A 25,386-nucleotide genomic window follows, 5' to 3' on the forward strand; every position below is an offset into this window, starting at 1 on the left:
TCTAGACAAAGTAGATGAAATGGAAAACTTCCTAGGAATGTATGAACAACCTACACTGACACTAGAAGAAAGAGAAGACCCCAACAAACCAATCACAAGTAAAGAAATTGAAACAGTCATCAAACAGCTCCCCAAAATGAAAAGCCCTGGACCAGACAATTTCACAGGTGAGTTCTACCAAGCATTCAAAGAAGATTTAATACCAAACTTATTCAAGCTCTTCCAAAACATTCAACAAGAAGGAAAGCTACCACACACATTCTATGAGGCCAATATCATCCTAATAGCAAAGCCAGATAAAGATACTGCAAAAAAAGAAAATTACAGACCCATTTCTCTAATGAACACAGATGCAAAAATCCTCAATAAAATACTTGCTAATCAAATCCAAGAACACATTAAAAGAATTATCCATCATGATCAAGTGGGTTTTATACCAGGCACATAAGGCTGGTTCAACACAAGAAAATCAATCAACGTGACATGCTGCATTAATAAATCAAAGAAGAAAAATCACATGATCTTGATTGATACAGAAAAGGCATTTGACAAAATACAGCATCCTTTCTTGATAAAAATACTAAAACAAAAAAATGGGAATTGAAGGAAATTTTCTGAACATGATGAAGGCCATTATGTGAAAAACCCACAGCTAACATTATACTCAATGGTGATAAACTAAAAGCTTTCCCACTGAGATCAGGGACAAGACAAGGATGCCTACTGTCACCACTGTTGTTCAATATAGTGCTAGAGGTTCTAGCTAGAGCAATCAGACAAGAAAAAGAAATAAAGGCATCCAAATTGTAAAGGAAAAAATTAAAACTTTCACTATGCAGATGATATGATTGTATATCTAGAAAATCCTGAAAAATCTACAACAAAAGTGATAGAGCTAATAAATGATTTCAGTAGAGTGTCAGGATACAAGATCAATATGCAAAATCAGTGGTGTTTCTATACACTAATAACACACAATCTGAGGAGGAAGTCAGGAAAAAATTCCATGTACAATAGCAACTAAAAGAAACAAATATTTAGGAATAAACTTAACCAAGGATGCAAAACACTTGTATTCAGAAAACTATAATGCATCGCTAAAAGAAATAAAAAGAGACCTAAATAACTGGAAGAACATTCCATGCTCATGGATTGGAAAACTAAATATCATTAAGATGTCAATTCTACCCAAATTGATATACAGATTCAATGCAACCCCAATAAAAACTCCACCAGCATTTTTTAAGCCAATGGAAAACATAATTATCAAATTTATCTGGAAGTGTAAGAGGCCCTGAATAGCCAGAAACATCTTAAAAAGGAAAAGTGAAGTTGTAGGATTCTCACTTCCAAACTTTAAATCATATTACCTAGCTACAGTGGTAAAAGCAGCACGGTATTGGCATAAAGATAGACACGTAGACCAATGGAACTGAATTGATGGTTCAGAAACAGACCTTCACATCTAGTGATATTTGACAAGCCTGTCAAGCCCTCCTAGTTGGGGAGGAAGAGTTTATTCAACAAATGGTGTTGGGAGAACTGGATATCCATAGCCAAAAGAAAGAAAGAAGACCCCTACCTCACACCTTATACAAAAATTAACTCAAAATGGATCAAAGACCTAAATATAAAAGAAAGTACTATGAAGCTCCTAGAAAAAAATGTAGGAAAATATTTTCAATACCTGGTGGTAGGTGGTGGATTCTTAAACCAAAAGCATGAGCAACAAAAGAAAACATGAATAAATGGGACTTCCTCAAACTTAAACATTTCTGTGATTCAAAGGGCTTCATCAAGAAGGTAAAAAGGCAGGCCAGTCAATGGGGGAAAATATTTGGAAGCCACTTATCCAATAAGGGTTTGATTTCCATTCTATGTAAAGAGATAATACAATTCAACAATAAAAGAGCAAGCAATCTAATTTAAAATGGGCAAAAGATTTAAATAGGCATTTCTCCAAAGAGGAAATACAAATGGCCAAAAAGCACATGAAAAAATGCTCCATATCACTATCTATTAAGGAAATATAAACTAAAACAACAATGAGATATCATCTAACACCACATAGAATGGCCATTATTAAAAACAAGAGACAGCAATAAGTGTGGAGAAGATGTGGAGAAACAGGAACACTCCTTCACTGTTGGTGAGAGTATAAAATGGTGCAGTCTCTGTGGAAGACAGTTTGGCAGTTCCCCAGTAAACTAAAGATAGATCTGCCATATGATCCAGCAATTCCTCTACTAGGAATATATCCAGAAGAACTAAAAACTGTGACACAAACAAACATCTGCACAACAATGTTCGTAGCAGCGTTGTTCACAATTGTTAAAAGATGGAAACAATACAAGTGTCCATCTACCAATGAATGGATAAACAAAATGTAGTATATACATATGATGGAATACTTGCTGCAATAAGAAATGAAATTGGGACATATGTGATACCGTGGATGGGTGTTGAAGACATTATACTAAGTGAAGTAAGCCAGACATGAAAGGACAAATATTGCATGGTCTCATTAATATGAACTAAATACAAATAATAAACACATGGATTTAGAACCTATAGTATAGGTTATAAGGAGATAAGAGGAGGGTTGAGAAGAACTATGGATTCTTAATGTATGTAGAAGTTTTAATTAACTTGACTGTAAAAGTGTGGAGATAGAGTTGATAGCAACACATTATAGTGAGTAACAACTAGTTTATAAATGGGATTGTGACAGAAAAATGTAGTCTGGGGAAGTAAATGTCAATAGAAAGAAAGCTAAAGAATAATCTAGGGACTGAATAACACGGTGAACCCAGAGGTGGTTGAGAATTTGGTTAAGGGTACAAGTGCAAGAGAGTCCTTCTGTTAGAGCAGATGTACATCACTAATTCAGGGTGATAGGAATATGGAGAAACGTGGGAAAACTATAATTGGCGTGACCTATAGACTGTTCTTAACAGCAATACCATAATATTCTTGCATTAATATAAGCTATACTCTGTTGATGATGGAAGTGTATGGAAAAAGTGTGCTAAATGTATGCTATGGACCATGATTGGTGGTAATAGTCTAATGATATTATCTCATAATCTGTAACAAATGTTCCACCAGGGTGTGGAGTTGTATGGGAAATCTACACATCTGTATGATTGTTTTGCAAGTTCACAATATCTATAACAAAAATACAAAAAAAAAATAGTATGGGTTGGGGGGGAAATACACAAAATGTAAGATAAGGAATATAGTTGGTAGTAATATTTGACAATGCTCTTGTATAGTTTGTAACAAATGTTTCACACCAATGCAAAGAGTTGGTGGAGGGGTGATGTATGAGACCCCTGTGTGATGCTATGTATGTTTATTTTGTAAGTTCACAGTCTTTACTATGCACTTATTGTTTATGTGTGTTCATGTATGAATGATAGACTTCAATTTTAAAAAATGGGAAAAAATTCTGCCCCTGTTCTTTTGTCTCATCCCAAAACAAACTCAATTGTTCCTCCAGTGTTCAGGTGAACACAGATTAGTTAAATGAAATAATAAATGTCTCTTTGTTAGTGAAGAAAATTTAAAAAATGATAATTGTATTCATATCTCACAAATCAAACCTCATATTCATTTTTTCCTGAACTTTAGGATTAATATAGTATCTACATTGCTTTTGTTACAAAAATATTATGATATTGTTGTTAACTATGGTCTATAAGTTATAGTAGTTATATTTTCACATGTATCATCGAATTCTTAACACCTTGTAGTAAAAGAATATTCCTGTATTTATATTACTAATCCAATGCTCATCTATGGCCAAAATCACGGTTATACATTCCTTAGTTTATCCTGCAGGTGTCCTGCAACTAACATAAATATCCCTAGATTAATCATTCAGTCACAATTACATGCAAACATCAACAGTGTTTGTTACACTCTTTATAATGTGCTACCATCAACTCCTTTCACTACTACATATTTTCAATTGACTTTATTAAACATTCTACATACATCCAGCATCAGCTCTCCCTTCTCAACCCACATTCTGTCTCCCACCAATCTGCCCTCTATAGCTCAACACCATAAATCTACTCACTGTAGTTAGTTTATATCAGTAAGACCATACAATATTTGTTCTTTTGTGTCTGGCTTATATTACTCAACATAGTGTCCTCAAGGTTCCTCTGTGTTGTCAAGTGATTCTGCAATTTTATTTCTACATACAGCTGAATAGTGTTCCATCATATGTATACATGACATTTAGTTTACCCATTCACTGTTTGACATTTAGGTTGTTTCTGTCTGAATAATAGCAATATGATCTGTGTGCAAATATCTGTTTGTGTCCTTGCTTTGAGTTCTTCTGAATAAATTCTTAGTAGTGGGATTACAGGATCATATGGCAGTTCTATATTTAGCTGCCCAGGGAACTGCCAAATCATCTTCCACAGAGGCTGCATCATTTTACAGTCCCCCCAACATTGAAGGATGAAGAGGATGCTTCTCTACATCCTCTCCAGTACTTTGTTTGTTTTGGTTTGTTTTTTAATAATGGCTATTCTGTATGGTGTGAAATTATATCTCCTTGCAGTTTTGATCTGCATTTCCCTAATAGCTAGTGATGTTGAGTATATTTTCATGTGTCATATGGTCACTTGTATTTCCTTTTCAGAAAAATGTCTATTCAAGTCTTTTGCCAATTTCAGTTGGGTTGCTTGTCATTTTATTAAGTTGTGTGATCACTTTATATAAAATGGAAAACAAAACTTTATTGGCTATGTGGTTTCCAAAGAAAATTTTCCAATTAAGCTGACTGTATTTTCACCTTCTTAACAATTCATTTGAAACACAAAAGTGTTTAATTTTGAGGCATTCTCATTTATCTATTTTTTCTTTCATTACTTGTACTTTGGATGTAAGAAACCACCACCTCCCACAAGAACTTGAAGCTGTTTCCTTACATTTTCTTCCAGGAATTTTATGGTTCTAGTTTTTATATTTATGTCCTTCATCCATTTTTAGTTAATTTTTGTGTAAGGTATGAGAGAGAGTCCTCTTTCTTTCTTTTAGGTATAGATATTCAGCTCTACCAGATCCATTTCTTGAAAAGACTGTTCAGGCACAACTGGGTGGTCTCGACTTCCTTGTCAAAGATCCCTTGACAATTGATGTCAGGGTCTATTTCTGAGTTCTAGTTCAATTCCGTTGGTCCATGTGTCTATCTTCAAGCCAGTGACATACTGTTTTTACCAGTCTAACTAGATGATATGCTTTAAAGTCAGGAAGTGAGTGTCCTTCAACTTTGATCTTCTTTTTTAAGATTTCTTGGTTATTTGGGGTACTTACCATTTCTGATAAATACGATAATTGACTTTGTTCTACTAAGAAGAATATTGGGAATTTTATTGTGATCACATTAAATATGTAGATCAGTTTGGGGAGATCATGATATATAATTTTTATGTTTTTGTATTAGCTTAGCAAGTATTGTTTTGAGGATTTTTATAACTACATTCTTTAGATAAATTTGTTAGTTCTTTCTTTTTTTCATAATATCTTCAGTATTAGGATGATATAAGCTTCACAGATTGAATTTGATAGTTCTCCATAATGTTCATGTTATGAAAGTGTTTGCGCAAGATTGGTATTAGATCTTCTTTAAATGATGGTTAGAATTCATCTCTGAAGCCATCTGGTCCTAGACTTTTCATTTTGGGAAGGGGTTTAATGACAGTTTCAACTTCTTTACTTGTGATTTGTTGGGTGAAGGTTTCTATTTCTTCTAGGGTCAGTGTGATTTTTATCCTTGAGTTGGAATTTATTTACTGTCCTTTTTCTAGCTCCTCCAAGTGAGCATTAGGTCTTCTTTTTTAATATATGCATTGAAGCCTCCAAATTTCCCCCTCAGCATGGCCTTTGCTGTATCCCATAAGTTTTAATATGTTGTGCTCTCACTTACATTTGTCTTGAGATATTTACCAATTTCTCTTGCATTTTCTTTCTTGACCCACTGAAGATTTAAGAATATATGTTTAATCTCTCTATATTTGTGAATCTTCCCTTTTTCTGCCAACTTTATTCCATTATGATCAGAGAAGTTGTTTTGTGTAATTTGAATGTTTTTAAATTTATTGAGCTTTGACATATGGTATATCCTTGAGAAAGATACATGAGCACTTGAGAAGAGTGCATATCCTGCTGTTTGTGAGTGTAATGCTCTATAAATTTCTTTTGGTTATAGTTCATTTATCATATTATTCTAGGTCTCAGTTTCCTTATTTATCCTCTATCAAGATGCTCTATTTAATGCTGAGTGATGTGTTGATGTCTCCAACTATTATTGTAGAGATGTTTATTTCCCTCTTCAGTTTTCCCAGTATGTGTCTTATGTATTTTGGAGCACCTATTTTAGTTACATAAATATTCATTATTATTATTATTACTTCTTGATTAATTGACCCTTTTTATTAATATATAGTGACCTTCTTCATCTCTTATAACAGTTCTGCATTTAAAATCTATTTTGTCTGCTATTAGTATCAATACAACAGATATTTTTTTATTGCTATTTGCATGGAATATTTTTCCCAACCATTTATTTTCAGCTAATTATGTTCTCTCGTCTGAGGTGATCCTGTTATAGAAAACAGATAGATGGCACTGCTCTTTCTGTATGAAATAAATGGCATAGACTAGTAATATTTTTTAAAAATAATTGAAAAATATGGAAAATATTCTCATCAATATCTAAGCAAAATTTTATTAAAAAATAAAATAAATTATGTCCATGATAGTAATAATATCAGGAGAAAATATCACTGTTATATTGCATAGGACTATTTAATGGAGATAGATATTAGAGAATGAAGTAAATGGCAGTCTTGACAAGCCATCAGCATATGTGCTATTTACTCTTTTGTAAATGTTATGACTGTAGCATCCATCTGTATGGGTTAGACTCGAAGAATTTATGTTACAAAAGTATTCATTGACTCAGAATATAAAAAGAAACTAAGGCAGAGGAATTGAAATTTCCTTTTCCTTTGTTTTGTTTAGTTATCTTGCCTTGGATAAAGCTTATGATGGAGCATTACAAATCCTGCACACATACCCTTTTTAACTATCATTCCATAATTTATTTTCCAGTGGTATTAAACACCGACTAGAGAATAAAAATCATTCTGCAATCCACCCTTGAACACTTGTGTTCAATCATCCTGTTCTCCTGATTTAGGAGGAGACTCATGGACTTTCTCTCTACGAAGGGCAATGTTGAAGGAAGCAATTGCAGACATTTCAACCACTTATACTTCCAAACCCTTCAAAAGAAGTGCAGACAGCCAATTTGTTTGGACCATAACAATGATTAGACCACATTTTAGCATTGTGCTGAGTAAGTGTACTTCAAGTAAGGACTATGCAAATAATTAATTTTCTTCTTTTTACTTCCTGGGTTTGTACACAAATATGTTAGTTGTATGTTACTTTTTTCCCAGGTGGAATAATAGGGGCATAATTTTACATAAGTAGAAAATGCCATGTGATGGGTAATCACATTAGAAAAGGAATTGCCATTCAATTTTGCCATAATGAATTAGAATATGAGACAGGGATCTGATATGTATACACAAGCTGGTGAAACAAAAGTGTTAATGCCTGCAGATCTGCTCATATTTCTAAAACATATTTTATTATTTTATATTTCATAAAGAAATGACATTAAAAGCCACCTAATTAGGATCACTTTTAAAATATACTGCTATTTGAGAGGATAATTGAAAAGGTAATGATGGAAGGATAGCTGTAGCTTTGGGAAATTTAAAGTTGTTTTCCACTCTATCAACAATAATAATATCAATACCATAAAGATATTTAATTACTTCAGTAAACAGAGAAAAAAAATACTTTTTTCCCTTTACATAAACTAATTCCTTACTTAAACTAGCTCCTTTCACCCAGGAATAAAGACATCATTCAATAATTTATCTGTAGCTATGCCATTTAATCTTAGGAAATTAATTTAGAAAAAATAAAATTATGTAGTCTGGAGGCAATTTAGGAATAATTAATCTTATTTTACAGATGAGTAAACACATTCCATGTGCAACCCATGTGATTATAAATATAGTGAATGTATAATTAACTTATAATGGAAGTAGCCCAAAGAAATTGTCCAGCAAAGGAAAATTTGCTGAAATATCGTTCTTTTTCCATTGGCGACTGATTATAAAACCATTTTCCTCGTATATTAAGCATTAAAGTGAACTCAAAGGAGAGAGTGAATTTGTTCTCAGTGTCACTAACTTTGTTCAGAACTTAGTATTCAGCATGACACAGTGAATCATTTGCCTCCTTCTTCCATGAGACCATCAGATCTCAAACTGTCCTGCTTCACCTATTTATTTTAGCTTTAATCAGACAGCTAATCCTTTCAGTTCATCCATTTTGCCTGAAACTGTCATTCCAATACCAGTGTGTACAGCATGTAATTTTAAACATTTCCTCAAGGTTCCACGTCGTGACAAAAGTTTGCCTGTGCTTTTTGGAGATAAGTGATCTTCACATTCTTCTATATTCTCTTCATGTCTGAAGGTTTCCTTTACCTCCTTTCCCTAATTGAAAAGCACTTCCAAATTAATTTTCTTCCTTTCTTTTTACTTATTAGAAGTTCATATCATCTAAATTTTTTATGCACTACAACTCCTTGTTATTGTATTCACAAGAAGTTTACAATCTATTGGGTGGAGAAGGAAAGTAAACAATGATACATAAACTAATAGACTCGGTAAGAGAAAAGTTTTATGGAGAAAAAAGTAAAATAGAGCTAGGAGTATTTGTAGTTGAAGAAGTCTAGTTTGAAATTTTAAATAATTTAGCTTTGTAGTTCAGAGTGAAAAATACTTTTGAGCTAAGACATAAAATTGGGGGATTGAGGGTAAAACTACTTATCGTAAATGAAATAGAGTGAGGAAAGGAGTGTTGGCAACAACAAAAATAAGTAAATGAAATAAAGGGAGGTATATCATACTGGGATTTATTGGCAATTTCAAAGATTATGTCTACCGATGTCCCCTACCCCAACTCTTTTTTATAACTGATGCATGCATCTTGGCTGATGATTTCCTTCTTCCCTTCAGTTTCCTGGTGATTTGGAACAAACACATACTTGACAAATGAAATAACTTATCAGTTCACTTAACATCACCTAAAATAATTTTGTTTTCTCCTTCCCTCATCCAACTACTGCTGGGGCTTCAATATTCCTATTTCTCCTCTATTGAACCTTTTTTTCCAGGAATTTATAAAATGTCTACTTTTTAAAGCAAATTAACATACTTCCATTTAAGAAAAGGAATCCTCTATTGCCTTTGCTAACCTGATACATATTCACAAAATCATATTCTTGTAGTCCTCAATTACATATATTATAGTTTTCACTGGGAAGGAGAAATTAGTTACATTGGGTCAATTATAAATATTAATAATATGCGTGGTTGAGAATACACCAGGAACCATCACAACAAAAAATTAGTAATTTGTATGCAAGGTAAAAGAAAATATTTTGTTTTTCAAGGAAAACATGCATAGTCAACTCTTAAAGTTAAATGGCATTTCTGCCATATTATGAAAGAGATGTGACAGATAAAATTTGACTATGCATTGTATTGTAAAATATTCAATGAAAGTCAATATGACTGGCCTTGATTTATAAAACCTGAATAGGAAAAGAAGAAATAGAATGTGTTAAAATTTTGACAAAGTTGATAAACCTTTCTTTCTCTTTATAAAGCAGACAAGGGAGTAAAGAGTTTATTAAGAAATAAGAAATAAATACACAACCCAAGGCATGGGCTGTGATCATGCTATAGGGTAAGATGCACACATAAGGCCTCAGATCAGGCTTTTTTAGGACCTTGCCTCCTCCTCCTTCTTAATGTTGGGGAAGGGCCTTACCTATTTATTGTTCCGATTGGTTGCCTTATAATTCCTATCTGTTAGCACTCAGGAGCCCAATGCCCAATGATGAGGTATTTTGTTTGGAAGTATCTGGGGCTTCCCCTTGACCCCAGAAAGAGTTCCAAACTGACTTCATGGTCAAGGTCTAGGTGGGATCATTTTAGCTTTTATGGTAGCAGGAAGTTTCCAGATGGGATCTCACAACCATGTTCTCTGTCGGATCTCCTTCATTTCCTGTACTAACCTGCTTCAACTATCCCTTCAGAGAGTTTACACCTTTATTCTTAAGGGGATGCTGAAGGGTGATGGCCATTCTTCTGTAGCGGTTTCCTGCTTATTTAAAATGTACATTTAAATAAAGTAAAGAATCTTGCCAATTTGTCTTGTGCACAGTATTCATGATATATCTTATTCTCAGGAGAAATATATATAAAGTTCTCAAAATTCCAATAAGGAATTCTGTTCTTCTCTATTTTGATTATGTGGGTTACTATAATAAATTAATCATTACAATTTATTTGTAGTACAAAATGAGTAATTATTCGTACCTCTCAGGTTTGCATGGAGGCTCTGCTATAAGCTATATGCTACAATGTGAGTCTCTGACAAATAAGAGCACTCTCATCCACAGGGAATTCTCTATACCAGGTATACTGATACTTTAAAGTATAGACAAGTGAGCCAAAATTCCTAGGACTCATTTTAGTCCAGAAATATTTAACTTCAGATAGACAGATGTCTATACTAAGATCCAATGGAACAATAATTAGCTACATAATACTGAATATGTTGGTGAGGAAGTTTATGCGTTTTCATTTTTGGAGGAATATAATTGGAATGACTTTTAATGCTTTATTTTATGATGGGTATATACTCTCTTGAGTATTCTCTCTCTCTTTAAGCTTTCATCATATCTTGACCTAATAGACTGCACTTTATTAAACTAAATAAAATATTGTCAAATAGTATCTGATTTTACAATCTCAGTGTTTATCATTCAGAAACAAGTAATTTATTGAATCTCTTTACTTTTCGTGGGAATATAGTGACTTGAATAGTTTCAATAAGAAACTCTTTTCCTGTTTACCACGGAATATTTGTCCAAAAAAATCTGCAATCAAGGTAAAATCTACAATACAATACGGGGTATACAGATCATTCAATAAGGTGTGACGAGCTAACCACTGATTAGTAGTTCTTGTTTGTTATGTGGTTTCAATGGGAACCTTACCTAGATCAGAATTATGGTAACCCGCCCAATCTTATAATTTGTAAAGAAGAGCATTTCTTTGTAAGCCAGTAACCTTCAAAAATGTAAGGAATCTTAAAAGGAGATTCATTCTCTCAATTTTTTATGTGCTACAAGTGATATCTGATTCATAGAGATTCTTGAGTTTGTTTTCATAGCCTTGTGATAAAAATAAGCAATAATTGAGTGTTTTTCATGTCAGAAAAATTCTTTACAAAACTATCTACACCAAAGTTAACTCTCTTACCTTAATGTGCTCGACACATTATCCTGAATAATATTTATGTTTGCTTATTATCACTTTTTGCTGCATCTATGTAAATAACAAAGTACAAAACTAAATGATATCAATGGAATGCATGTTGCATATGAGAGAGAAATCAAGGATCATCTTTTGAGATTATGATCAAAAGGTGTGTGTTCATGGGAGTGGGCATTGTTAAAAAGTTATTCAAAACTTTGACATAAAAAGAGAAATATAAAGTGCATTCTATGATAACATAATATAAAATATATATTATTTAATGCATAACATATAATAATATAATGAACTACTATTTCTTTTAGTTTTTTCTTTATTTTAGCTTTGTTTGATATATTTTCTTCCTTTAACAGTCATTGTTAAGAAAATAAAACAATATTCAAAATTCAGATGTGCAAAGTATAGCCAGTCTTAGATATCATACTGGGAAACTTTCAATAAGTATAATGCATGCTTATTTAATTTTCTAGGAGGTGTTACCTGTGTTTGACATTGCTCTTTAGTGTTTCATTAGCCCCAACCTACTATTAAATGACATAGTAATTTGTAGATTTTTCAAAAATAGAAAAAAATTATCCCAAAGATTATGTTTCATTTCCCTGCATTGTTGTTTATCAGCAAATTAATTTCAACATTCCCTTTGAAGACTATATAAATCTTGGCTCACATATATAAAACCCATCCATGTACATGTACAATTTAATGCTTTCAGTGTGCTCACAGAGTTCTGAAAACATCACCCCAAATAATGTAGGAACTTTTTCATCATTCCCTCTGTGCCTCAAAAAAGTCCCATAATGTTCAACAAAAAATACATCAGCATTTACTTCCTTTTTTCTCCATTCACAGGTCCCCTTCCTCAGCTTTAGACAACCATTAATCTCTGTCTCTATAGATTTGTCTATTCTACATATTTAATATAAATAGAATCATACAATTTGTGGTACATGTGCATTAGATTCTTAAATTTAGCTTAATGTTTTCAAAATGCATGTATATTATGGCACATAACAGTCTTTCATTCCAAACTTGAAACAGCTATATCATTTTATTGATTCTGTTATTAATTACTGAGCTGAAAAAATATGTGAAAGATTTATTTAATTTAATTTTTTCTTTATTTATTGCCCCATTTTCCCCAGATGGTTCACTCATCTGCTTATTGTTCGCTCACCTTCTCCAGAAAGCACCAGGAACCAAACCTGGGACCTCCCCACAAGAAAGATGAGAGCCTATTGGACTGAGCTGCATCCACTCTTGGTGGGCTGCAGTGTCTGCTGGTTTGTGGCCTCTGGTCATCGTGGCAGGAATTGAGTCTAGCTCACTGAGGCAGAATGTGGCTTCTGGCTTGTTGTGGTGGGACATGGCTTCTAGCTCCTTGCTGCTAGAAGCTGCATCTCCCTCGTTTTGGCGGGAGGCGGCATCTGCTCTTCTTTTAGGAGGAGCGGAAACCCAAAACTGGGACCTCCTATGTGGTAAGTGGGCACCCAAGTGGTTGAGTCACATCCTCTTCCTTGAACATATTTTGTTATATATTCATTCTATATTGCATAAGAAACACATTTATATTAAATTTTATTTTGCAATTACAACTTAAAACAATATTGAGAAGTGCTTTTGTTTTTCCTTTTTATGTTTGTATTTATTATTTGTTTTGTTTTATAAAATAAAATTAGATACATGGAGCCAAAGAAAGCTTAGACTAAAGTGTGTTAATAAAATTGTAAAGCAATAAAAACAGTCCACTTTAAAAACTATAGATATGTGAAGTATGCAAGATTGAATTGTGTTCTTTATCAAGACAATAGCATTTTTAAAATTTAGTTTATTGCCAAGTGTTTGAGACACAGACAGTCTTGCTATACTATTGTATGACCTTGTAAAACAAAAAAGAAATGTCAAATTCTACATTTAGATGCATTTTTATTTTTTCATTCTGTTCAAAAGAAACATCTAAAAGGCATTTGGCATTATTTGTATTTTTATAGCTGTTTTTATTAATTCATTTCAAACTGTGAAATGTGCTGATTTTGCCATGACCAGTCCATGAAATCAGTTGTCTAACTGCTTTATATATTGGCTTCTTACCAAAAAAAATGCACTAAATGAAATATGGGCTGTGAAATGACAAACATCCTTTTTGTAAATAAATCTCATAAATCTTTTTTTTTCCTTTAAAATTAGGGAACAAGAAATAGATTAATTGATCTTTTCATTAAATATAAATAAAATATCTTTTGACATTTTGGCTTGGATATGGGGTTGGAAATGAAGAAAACATCATTCTATCCTATAATTTCTTTTTAATAGTCATAGAACTTGAATATTACTGAGTAAATGCATCATATTCTTCTATTTGTGCTTTATATCCCCTTATTACTAACTTCTTTATGTATATAGTTATAAAACACTTATATTCTTTCCAATATTAAATTTAATCTTCTAATATATATATATAAAATCACTGAAAGATAGATAGATAGATAGATAGATAGATAGATAGATAGATAGATAGATAGATAGATAGCTTCACTCATTCTTGTTTCCTAGTCAGGATTAGTAGGTTGATTAGTATGTTATCAATATATTAATATTTAATTTTTTTGCTAATGTTGAATTACTTATTCAGATATGTCCAACATTTTTGCCATTTCTGTTTATTTATATACTGGTTACAAACATAGTATTTATTTCACTTACTCATTAATTTAGTTATTGAGTAACTCATAAATTAAGTTCAGATATTTGCATATTTATGTGAAAGCAAATCAATAATTTTCTTGTATGTCCACATTTGTTTTAAAGGAAACATACTTTAAGATAATTAGAATTCTCTTCATGCATCTTTCTAATAAATCTTTTCATTAAACATGTGTATGATAGGAAAATGTTTTGAAATTAGGGAACTGATGCTTATTAGAGATGTATTTTTCTTCTACCAAGTTAAGTGTTAAAAATGAAAATAAAAATGAGACACTGGATTTTGGCTTTGTCATCCTATTCAAAAAAGTTGACCAATTTTAGTAGTTCAAATATCAAACTGAATTCTGTTGTTTTTGTTACTTACACTGAAAGTGCTCTAGAAACACATTCGTGAATGTAATTCAGTGTTCTGTTCCTTTAAGTATATTGATACTAGATAGCAATGCTGTTATTTCAATAAGTGGTAAATCTTCCTGGGAAAAGAAATAAATGTTTAACTAAATGATCTTCCTGTGTTCTACTACTTAAAGTTTTTCATTAATCACATAAATATTAAGACTAGTCTTTATAATAAAGCTATAGAAAAAGGATGAATTAAAGAAGCATGAAAGTAAAAAATGCCCCTTGGCTACCAAACATCCAGAGACTTGTCATTCCTGGTATAATTTTTATTTCTGGAAACCTCTTCATGTTAGTCACCACACTTTCTCTCTCAAAGAAAACAGCACTTAGTGAAATGTGTGTCTTCATTACTCTAAGAATTGAAGTATTGCATGTTGAATGATGAGGAGCAAAATTTGGTGTGAAATCACATACAGTACAGCTAAATGAATACAGGATTTGATAACATTAAATATTAACTATTTCTATTTCCTTCCACTACTTTAATTGTATAATTATTCTTTACATCAATACCTAAAAATATCCATTTATGGTCAAAGTAAGTGCTAATCTCTCTTCTTTAGTTTTTCCAAATACTTGACATCCATGACTGTTTTGATGTAAAGTCCATTTATGTGGTCATCAATTTTACTATGGCATAGTCAGATAATATAGTCATTGGGAATTAAGTAATTTACTAAGCAGTATTTAATGTATGGTGTATGGCAAGTTGAGATTATTTATCAATCCCAAAAAGAGAAAGATTATGTTTGTATACTAATCTGTTTTTCTGGATGTGATACCCTTTGATTGTATTAAATTCAGTGAGGGAACTCTGGTTAAGTTTACCTGATAAAATCAATGTAGGGCTTCTGATTGGGCTACATCAGTATAGCATATTCAGGTTGAGTGCCTGCCCCCTCAGTGGGCTCGTGTAAAAGAAAACACAAGGAAAGAGAGTTCTGTCATATCTTGATCCTTGGGCACTGCGGAGAGATGAAGCATTCACCTGATAGTTTTCAGCTGACCTTGGGAAGAGACTAGAAGAACTGAGACTGATACTGAAAGCCAGGATACAAATGAACTTTATGCCAGGAGAAAGAGGAAGCCTTGAGAGACAAGCTTTATGCCAGCCTGCAGCTGAGAGAAAGGTATGAGTTCTCGTCATTTCTGAGGTAACAGCATAGGTGACATAGGCGTGTCTCCAGCCCTCTGCTAATATTTTCCCTTTTTCTGTTAATCTAAGAATGGTGATTGGTAGGCAAATTAAGAGACCTTGGAGAACTTTGATCAATATTATTTGTAGTTTTTTAAATCTGGGAGAAAAGTCAACCTCTTGATTTTTATTCATGTAATTCAACCAGAATTGTTATGATATTTTTGGAGCAAATATGGGCTAGAGGATGAAGTAACATCAATGGAAATGATACAACTTGTCTTGTAAGTTTCTTATTTGTATCGCCACCAGTGAGCATCCTAGAATTGTGAATGGCTGTTATTTAATTTTGGCTTAAACTAGCCAGCATGAAACAGTGCACTTTCTTTGAAATGGATTAACAGTAGTTTTGCAAGATTTTTACAATGTATTAAGAGGGATTTGGTGGCAAGCCAGGGTCAAGGTAGTCACTTGTTAAAAGCAGGCTTTCTGGGCATTCTGCATCATCTCTCTGAGTCTGCCAACTCACTTTCCCATCAGATATTTCAGCAATTTATGGGAACACTATTATGGCTAAGCTTCTTTTTACTGCTACTGCCAAGTTCTATTTGTTGGTCAACAGATTGGCAAATGGCATTCATAACATGTAGCCATGTTGGTGAAATAAGGCTTAGAGGTTGAACATTCACAAAGTATTTCTGATTAGATGATCAATAATGAGATGATAAATGCAGACATTTTCCATTGGTAACACCCATGATCTATATCAGACTGAATAGTTGATGTACTGCAGATATTCTATGTATTCCATGTTCGGGTATCTTCAGATAGGGCCTTTGAACATTGGAAAATAGAATAGCATTTTTCCTATGAAAGAATTCATCAAACCCTGAGTCATTCTGCAAAAATCTCTGTTATTCACGTAATTATAATTTGATCCAGGAATTATTAGGATGTAGGTCAAGTTATCAGCCATTTTAATAATCCAGTCCTTCATGGTTAATATTCTAGTTAATATTTTAGCTTTAATATTTGCTGCTTAAGCAAATATCATGACATGGTTCAGCTTAAACAATGGGAATTTATTTGCTCATGATTTTGAGGACTGAAAAATGTCCAAATCAAGGCATCATCAAGGTAATGCTTTCTCACCAAATACTATGGAGTTCTGGGGCTGGCTGCAGGTGATCCTTTATTCCTTTGTCACATGGCAAAGCATAGGATGGCTTCTCCTGGTCTTTTTCTTCTCTTCCAGGTTTCCCTTTTCGGCTTTTTGTTTCCTGTGGCTTTTTCTCTCTGTGCATCTAAATTTCATTCTCTTATAAAGGACTCCAGTAATAGGATTAAGATCTATCCTGAATAAAGTAGGTCACACCTTAACTAAAGTAGCCTCATCTAAAGGTCTTACTTACAATGGGTTCATACTCATAAGAATGGATTAAATTTAAGAACAATTTTCCTGGGGTGCACACAGTTCCAAACTTTCACATTAAGTCAACTCGAAGTCACTCAGAAGTCTATTTGCAGGTGAATAAGCATGAAATATTAAGGGATAAAATTCTGGTTTATGAAAAATTATAGGAATAATTTCATTTATCTTATTGACTTTAGTTTTCTAAGATGAATCAATACATTGTTATAATATTAACTATTTTCTTGTAAAAGAACTAACTTGGGAACTCCAACTTAGGGCTGTCAAACACATATTTATGATGATTGCTTTGAAAGTGATCAAAAATTGCTAAAACCAGAGATTTCAGGTGCTTATATAATACCAGATAAGAACAGTGTGTCAGGATCACAGCTAAGCAGCCTAACAAATGTTGGTGTAAAAGTTCATGCAAGGAAGTTCTATAGGAAAATATAGCATGAAAAGATATTTGAAGCTTTTGGAATATCATCTTCATTTGTTATCTTCTAATAGAACTATAAAATCATTCTCAATTTAATGTTATCACTGTACAAATCTACTTAATCATAGATTTATGAAAGATTTGAAATAACCGAATAGAATGAAATTTCAAATTTCGATGCAAACATTCCTTGACCATATATATTTTTCTTTTTTTTCTTTTCTTTTATTTATTTATATTTTTAAATTAATGTACTTAAATATATCACCCACACACAAACATACATAAACAATAATTTCATAGCAATAGTTGCAAACTTACAAAACAAACATATATAACACCATACAAGACCCTCATATCACCCTACGACTAACACCTTGCATTTTGTTAAACAGTTTTAACTAATGATTAAGGAACATTGACTTATGTATTTTTAAAAGAATATGTGTACGTTCTTGACAAGAGGTAGAAAATTGGCATAGTCCTACATTATTTTTTTATGTATTTAGAAATTGATATAAGACAAAATGCTTGGCACAAGCACAGACTTTGGACACAGATAAAAATCTCAGTCATATGTAAAAGAACATATATACTCTTCAGCATCCTCATCTGAGAAAAGTTACAGGAGAATAACTGCTAAGAATGTTGACCAAGAAATATGGCAGAAGGACTGTTGGCAACATTAGAGGCAGAAGTTGAAGTGGAAGAAATGGGTATAGGACAAGCTATGGAGTGGAAGTCTAGGTCACAGACTTTCAGACTAGAGAAATAAAAACCATAGTATTCCATGAAGGGACATTTTTGACAGTGTCCCAAATAAAGAGATCCAGGTTTGAAGGGCCTATAAGTCATGCAAATTTTGGGGCCTGCATTAAAAAAAAAAAACACATGATAAACGCAAAATTAGTTAAAAAATTGAATGGTTCTTGACAATGAAATTCTCAGTATTTTAAAAGTCAATAAATACCATAAGAAAAAAAAACTGATTTTTAAACTATTATTTACCTCCCTGGCATACCTCTATACTTCCATTTTCCTCCATGATTTTTGGGTACATACTCTTCAACTCTTCAATCACCTATTCCCGTGACTAAAATAAAAACCAAATCAGAAAAATGCTGCTTTTTATTTCCCAAGATCATCTGGCTTTCTTAATGCTCTATTTACTGACCAATTTACCATATGTTTCTAGAAAACATTTGAGTTATCCTAGCAGCATATACATGGCAAAGCAAGTAAGGAGGGTAATAAGCCAAATTTAAAAAGAAAAGAAAAATTTAAAGGATGCTTAATATTTATTTGGGCACCATCTAAGTATTGACCATACATATACAAATATTGAAACATCTTTCTTATATAGTTCTTACTGATTTTATATAATTTTAGATTATTTATTTTCTTTTATGTTATTTTATTTTTATTTTATTTAACAATGTTGCAGTGGTTGTATATCATTAGAAGTATGATATATCCTAAAGAAGTTTTTTTTTTTTTTTAAATTAGAGGAATAATAAAAATGTCAAACTCACATAACACATGTAGAATTCCTTTGGCCATAAGACTTTGCATAATAGTCATATGTTAAGATATTTACAAATTTTCCATTTCATGAAAATAAAGAAAAATTACAGGAAAGTGTAAAAGTAAAAGAAAATTGATCAGTAGAATATATGTGAATTGCAAGATAAAGTGAATTGTGACAATTTGAATGAGAAGTGTTACAATATTCCACCTTTATATTCTTATTCAATACTCCAATACAAGTCCTTTCAAATTTGGACATGTTCAATGTTAGAGCATGGAGAAATCTATACTCTGCTTATAAAATTAAATTCTTTTATGGAACTAATTGTTATATGGACATAGTGACACAATAATCTGGATTGGCAGCAATCTCTATATTGAGAATTTACCATTTTAGTCATCTGTTCTATTTGTCCATCTTTCTAACAATGTTGACATTCTTGATATAGATGTGATATTTTCTGTTCTCCAACATGGTAGATGTGTAGATATTTCAAACTATTGCCAAGTATCTATACTACCAGTGAGAGAAATAAAAACACTTTTAGCAAGCAATCATAAATGTATTATTCAACAAGGTAAATTTGTGCTAGCTAGTTTTATATTCTACAGGTAACATTGTTCTCTTCAACTGATACTGTCAGCATTAATTTTATAAGAATTTTTCAGAGTTGTCACTTTGAACAAAATGAATGTTACTAGGAATTTAGTAGAGAGTGAATGACTTGATTTAAGAAGATGTCATGCATATGAGCTTATTTATTTTAAATGTTTGACTCCATGATTTATACCACAATTATCATTGTTAGATGGTATTGTTTCAATAAATAGTCTATTATCCTCATCTCAAAATTCTGTGTTTGAACCCATGAGTGTGCATACACACTTATGTGAGTCTCTGAACACAGCCACATGCATATTTTAATTATGTAAATGATTTATGAGAAGACCTGGAATAAGAGTATAACGAGATTCATATTCTAATTTGAACACTTAAATAAACACTTTATTATCCACAGCAAATCACTGAGGAAAAGAGGGAATAAATTCCATATTAGATTCATGAGAATGAAGGAACTGATATCTCCAATGTCCAAGCCCAGAATCTTAATTAAGAAAAATGATATTGTAGACCAGCATTTCTCTGATCAAGATTCATTAAAAGAAGATGTATTTAGTACCCCCCAAAAAAAATACCTTGAGGTAATGGAGAGTGTTCTTGGATATCCTCGTCTTCCCACAAAAGACAAATGGGCAAATTTGGAACAACTTGGAACTGAAGTTGAAAATTCATTTGCATTTTAATAACCTGAGAGGATGCTGTTTTGGATAACTACAGTTTAAATAAAAGCTGGAAAATTCAAAACTTAAATATGTAACCAACCTGTGCACTTTTTAGCCTTTGGACATTGTAAGTCATTGCCAAAAAGTGGATATATCCATGAAAGTATTTATTTGTAGCAGGTTTAAACGGCATATGTAACAACACACAATGCTTGCTCTTTCCCTGCCTTTTGATTCTCACAGAGCTGACATGCAGAAAAACAATCTAGGCACATATGTATTAGTTTTTAAAAGACATGCATATACTTAGTAGTATTTTTGCATTTTTGCAAATGATGGTGTCAATCTTAACAACCTTGTTTTTTTAAATCACCATATTAAGTCTCAGAATGAAAAATAAATTTTTACATTTGATGAGTTAAAATAATAATGTGTAAAGTATACAATTTGATAGAGGAAAAAAGTATAAAAGAAAATTTCTACAACTGATTCAAAATTTGAATCTCATGACACTACTTAATAGGAACTTAGATTCGTAGTAACTTAAATCAAGCAAGTTAAAGTACTTGTAGAAATATATGATATTCCATTCATGTAAATAAATACTTCAAATTTCAAGAATAAGATACAGTAATTGTCCTCAAGTAGAACAAAGTTAACTAATCCATAAAGGTATTAAAATGGGGTCATAAGGAGTTTGCAAAATTTACTGCATAAACCTTCAAAGTTTATTGGAAATTTTAATTGGGTAACAGAATTTTAGAAAGACAAATCTGTATTTAAGAAAGTCTATAGGTAGACTATAGAGAGAATTACCTGTAAAATAACCTAGAGACAGGAAGAGTGAGCTAAAATTGTTCTTCTGATGCTGCCAAGCAAGGAATATTAATAGTTACAGTGGAGTTGAAATTCACAGACTTTGGTGACTAAACACAAATGGGAAGAGGAGAAGAGGCATAGATTAAACACACATAAATTCAACTCTAACTTCAAGCTTAACACTTGTGTCTGGTTACACACGGGTTACTATTTTGTTCCATGGGTTCCATGGTAAAAGAAAAATTAAAAATTAAAATTCTGACTTCCAAAAGTGTTTTGTTCCTAAAGTTTTTTTGAGTGTTTCAAGTATTTTTTGTTTTTGTGTTTGTGTTTTGGAACTCAGAAGGACAAATTAAAAAATAAATAAATAAATATTTAAAAAAAAATCTTGAAGCTAGGTAAAATGCAAAGATATAGGTAGATGCAATATATCCCATGAGAAGTAGAAAAAATGTTTTATGTAGTTGGAATGTCTGGGAGAGGTTATAAACTAGACCCTAAGAGCCAGGACAACAAAAACTAATGAAGGTAAAAGACAGATCTACCTATAAGAAGTCTACAGCTTATAAAACACTGTGGGTGAAAGGTTTAAAGAAGAGGTCTGGGAGCAACTGCTGCAAAGATGATTTTTATAAGAAAGTAGTATAGAAAAGTAAGGAACCTCGGTCTAGGTATCAACTATAATTTGGACTTTCATTTATACTACCTTTTTTTTTTTTTTTACTTTTCTGAAAGTTTTCTTTTACTGAAAAACCTATTTTACAAAAGCATATCTCCCAAAGATGCATGCTTAGAAACCGTCCTGCAATTAATGGTTGACTGTTTTTTCTACAAATTAGCATATCCTCATTCAGTATATTCTCCTCATAATCAAAGAGAGGAAAATTAAGGTCAAATGTATGAAATGCATGTCAAACTTCTTGCTCTTTAGAAAATCTCCCTTTCTATTCCCTATCCAAATCTCACAATCTGACCCCAATCTGACCCCATTCTTTATTCTCTCAGTCGTTTGCATATCAAATATGTGTATTGATGTGGTCTCTCCAACATCTCTTTTTCAAATTTTAGTGCCCACTCCTTATAGGCACAGATCCTACCTCCTTCTGACCTATTTTTATCTTTTTTCTTTATTAATAATACTTTTTATGAACTGATTTCACTATACTATATTTAACAGGCTTATTTAAGTTCTGCCTATGCTACTTGATGTATGTTCCATGTCTTTTTGATAAACTGACAAAAGAAAAATTAAATCTTAGGCTTACTGAATGCTCAACTGCAAAGTGCAATTTAGATGCAATTAGTCTGGAGTATTTGGGATTTACTGATATGTAGGTATATGCCAAAGACAAGAGCACCTCTGAACACTGTTTCCCAAGAGCCAGAACAATGCTTATGGAAGCAAAACAAATTTTTACAAGGAAAGGTAATCCTTTTCAATCATGGATTTGGTTTTTCTCTTTGGAATTGTTTGGTTATGGTGGATTGCTACAATTCAGTCTAGCAAGTACAATCCCAAATACTCCATCATGAGGCAGAAAAGTAGATTAAAGACTTCTACAAATTTCCACAACAGCAAGTTCAACAGCACAGTTTCTAAAACTAACAGTAAATACTATAGTAAGTCAATTCTGACTCTACCTATCTTCATTTAGGCCAGATGCCACAGGTTAAGGGCAATCATCTACAAGATTTTCCTTCAGGTATCATTACAAATTTGGGGTCTAGGCCACCTGTGCTTCTGACCAATTAGCTACAGATTGAGGGACTCTCAGCCAGTTGGTTCAATAACTTGTTAGAATGACTCACAGAACTCACTGAAAGATGCTACACTTATGATTATAGTTTTATTATAGTAAAAGGATACAAACAAGAAGGAGCCAAAAGAAGAGATGCATAGGTAGAGTTCAGGAAGAGTCTCAAGTTCAAGCTTTGGTGTCTTCCCCATGTGGAGTCAAAAGTTCACCTACATGGCACAGAGACATATCTTCTTCCAAAGTTTCACCTACCTGGCACAGCATCAAATATTCTGAGTTTATAGGTGGTCTCATTATGAAGGCATGATTGATAGAATCAATTTCCACATGGTTGAGCTCAATCTGCAGTTCCCCTCCCCACCCAGAAATTGGGTAAATGGGCTGATAAAATAAGACTAGAGGCTCCTAGACCCTGTTGAGTGAAATAAAATGACCACCTGCATTAGACACTGCTGGAACAGGATCCTTTCTGAGAATGGCTTTTCCAAAAGTCATAAACAATTGACCTGCAGGGGCATTAACAGCATAAATAATCCATCATACAGAATTTCAGATAAGCAACATCTGGTGATAAAACTAGGTCTAGTCCAGTACATATAGCTTATCAGAATAGACAAGCAAATCATTCTAATCAATGAAGATCTGCTCCCCGCTTTATAAGACCCCCCAATATAAAATGGAAATATTATGTCAGCCAATCAGAATACTTCCTCACTTTCTTCCACATTAGCCATAGATGTGCATCCTCCTTCAACTCCTTTGACAGAGCCTTTCTTTTATTACCCCTAATCACCTGGCTGCTTTTACAGTGAGGTCAGCACCCATTCCAAGACTGCAGAGGTGGTTGGCCTTCCTTGTCATCTTTTTAGCATATAAACTGTCAGGTTCTGGGTCCACCAGGAAGAACAGAAGACACACCTATACCAGGAAATTCCAATGATTCAGCGGTTCCTTCCCAGGAAGTGGGGACAAAGATCAGCCAAGTTTTTCATTATACCACATGCAGCGTCTTGCTAAGTCTGTCCATATTTTTAAGAAGCAGTTGTTCTGGTTCTTTCTTCTGGATCTTGGGTTGCTTGATATTTTATACCCTTCAGACTCAGTTTCATGCACTGGACAACTGGACAATGCTGAGAGCATACAATTCCCTATATCACTATTTGCCTATGTTATCGATGGCTTATGTCCAGTAAATTCCACATGGTAGTTACAAGAAAGTTATCTGTCGAATGCATGAATGCATGCCAAAGACATTTTAGCATCCAGTACAAACTTTGTCTCATTCAAAGACTTTTAATGGTTAAGCCATGGTATAGTGCAGTGGTTTAGAGAATAGATTCTAGAGTAATAATGCATGGGATTCCTTCCAAACTCCAGTGTTTAGTAGCTAAACAATTTTGGAAAAATTGTTTAATTTTTGTGCTTTTGTTTAGAACTCCACAAAATAGAGGTATTTGGTTTATTAGATGGATATTAGTATTAAAGTATAAAATGCCTACTACATTATCAAGCAGAGTTAGGTATTGAAAATATTAAAAATGTATAAAGACCATGCTCTAATAACAGAACAGCTGCTATGTTAACAATAACACAACACCTTCTACCAGAAAGGAGCATTTATTGACCATTTACAGGTTACAGGGTTGTGTACATTTTTTATTTGGAATTGGATAGCTTTATGTTTTACCCTAGTACTGCCCTTTACTACCACTAAGACATTTCAAGTGTAATTTCACCTCTTTTGGTTTCAATTTTCTCCTCTATCTGTTACAAATACTAATATTCTCACATGTCAGGTTTTGGATGGTGTAGGTTAGTTATTTCACACATTCCTCAAATCTGTATACATAATTCTATTATCTAGGAATACAGGTGGATAAATTCAATAGCCTCCTGACTGGGGACTTTGTCTCTTAGTATGCCCCCTGCTTTATCCCATACCTTAAAAATATTTTTAATGATTTTTGCCATAACTTAAAAAATATATATTCTTTGAAAGGAGAAAAATAAAACAGTGAGAAAGAAGAAAGGAGGGAAGAAGCAAAAAAAAGAGGAAAAGGAAGGAACAAAGGAACAAGGAAGGAGGAAAATGTAAACATGCCAGGAATACCATCACACAGATAAAACAACTGATTATTTTACATAAATGAGATTTTATCAGGTATGCTTTTTTCCCCAAGGTCAGCTTCTTTTTTTTTTAACTGATGAAATTCATTCTTATCCTCACAATTGCAACCCATAGTTAACTAATGTTTATAACTTAGTTTGCATTCTTTGACCCATTTCCCCATGCTCCTATACTGACTTTATATTTAAGGTAAAGAAGATCTTAGTACCCTGCTGGATTAATTGGTTAAGGTTAAATATTAGTGTGGGTTTTTTTTTTAACGTTATCATTACAGGTGAATTTTCAATTGCTTAAATTTTGTAATCTTTCATTTTTTCTCTCT

This window comes from Dasypus novemcinctus, chromosome 2 (genome assembly GCF_030445035.2).
Source record: "Dasypus novemcinctus isolate mDasNov1 chromosome 2, mDasNov1.1.hap2, whole genome shotgun sequence".
Taxonomy (NCBI): Eukaryota; Metazoa; Chordata; class Mammalia; order Cingulata; family Dasypodidae; genus Dasypus; species Dasypus novemcinctus.